Raw genomic sequence first — 1938 nt, 5'->3', positions numbered from 1 at the left:
ATTTAAGTGACAAAATAAAATTCTTTTGATTTTATATATGGAATGTAACTAATTAGATACATAAACTCCTTTATGAATCTCAATTACATTTGTTTCCATATATGGACTTTACAAATGACCACTGATGATGCATAAAATGTCCAAACGTTGACTGACGTGAAGATGTCAAGATTAGACCTGAAGTCCAACGAGTCAACCCGGCTTAAGGCAGCAGAACAGCTAAGTCCTTGACGATCCATCACGCACTCCCCTAACTGGGAGGTCCGCTAAAGGAACCAGTCTTGTTTCGCCCCCGACACAGACAGATCAGCCATTAAATCTCTAAAGGAATGGGGGGGTCCACGTAAGCTAAGCCTCTGTCTCACGTCCTAAACTGGGGAGGCAGGAAAGCGCTGCAGGCTTACCGACTAAATCCCGAAATCTCCCTAAAAGATCCCAGTCGGTTAAAGATCTTAAGTGTTTAAGTCTGTTTGGGCTTCAAGAGTCTTAAAGGAGGAAATCTCTCCCTGAAGATCTATCACCTCGGCAGGATATCTACGGAATATCTTTGAACTTAGGATATTTCTATTTATCCGCGATACAAGATAACTACGAAGAGAAACCCTAATTCGGCCTATAAAAAGGCATCACATCACCTTCTTCAAGGTAACCTGAGTAAGTCTAACACACTCAACCCTCCAAAAGGATCGATCAATACTCATTCTTTTACTGCAAAGAGCAATCTGACTGTCTTGAGCGTCAGAGCTTGTCTTTCTTTTTGCAGGTTTCCCCCCAGGTTTCAAAGAGAAAGGAGCGGGAATACAAGAAATATCGATCATCTGGACGGAATATTCGATCATAACGGAGGCTATCATGCATTAACTCCCTTTTTCATGTTGATATAACGGAAGACCATTTTTTGACATCAGCATTTGGCGCTAGAAGGAGGGGGCTCTCTCCAGCAAAAATTCTAATGATTCAACTTCTTGAATCTCGTTCTTCGATTCTATTAATGGAATTAACCGCCAAAAATCATAGTTTCTTCTTTGAAGCGTTTGACGAAGGAAGTCTTTTCTTCGGATGAACACAGTAAGTGGAAGCAAGCTGTCTTTTACAATTAGTTCGGTATGGGAAAGGAAAAGAAAACCCTAGATTAGGGTTTCCCCTTTTTCTAGGCGGCTTATGAAGATGGAGATATTATTTTTCTCCAATCAGGAAAAGATAACAAAAAATGGCAATATATCTCTCTTAAGTTCTGATTCACGCCCGATGGGTAAGGACCAGATTTGATCAAGATATCCGCACAAGAGTAGCTGATGGAGATTCAGCTGCTTTTAGGAAACGTCTACTTGATTCTTTTCGTTTAAGTAATGAGACGGGATTGGGAGACAAAGATTTCGCAGATGATGGAATATATGCTGATTCCTCAACAAAGATCTTGACGAAAAGAGTTGATTCTCCTTTTGGACAAGAACCACTATTGCAATTTGAGCAAAGATTAAGGTAGTTGGAGCTCGAAATTTATAGAGAGAGAAAGAGCCATAAGAGATATAGAAGGCTAAAATAAACAACTGATTTTGATCTCTAGTAAAAAAAAGGTCGAGTCAATCGGTGAATACAATATAATCGGCGCGGATCCGACGGTCATGGATGGAGGCGGTTAAATTAGCTTGATGAGTTTCCAATTAGATTTCACGTGGGTCTCAGGTTGATTGAACCACTCTCCAACCAAAAGCAAAAAAATTAGTGCCATTGCCTTGCCAATATGCTTGCTGTTGTGTATTAAATCCCTAGAAGGGTAAAAGCTGATAAAGCTCCAATTTTATTTTCACTGTGATGGACGTTGTTGAAAGAATAAGGAAGAACTTCTGCTAAAGAGAAATTAAATACTCTCTAAGGGCAAACTTCATCTCTTGCTGCAGGGGACCTCAATTACTTGTTATGGGAAACCAACAACAC

The sequence above is a fragment of the Eschscholzia californica genome, unplaced genomic scaffold, assembly GCF_041429995.1.
Source record: "Eschscholzia californica isolate CP2 unplaced genomic scaffold, dmEscCali1.0.p SCAF_2, whole genome shotgun sequence".
NCBI classification, from domain to species: domain Eukaryota; kingdom Viridiplantae; phylum Streptophyta; class Magnoliopsida; order Ranunculales; family Papaveraceae; genus Eschscholzia; species Eschscholzia californica.
This window is presented reverse-complemented; position numbering follows the sequence as displayed.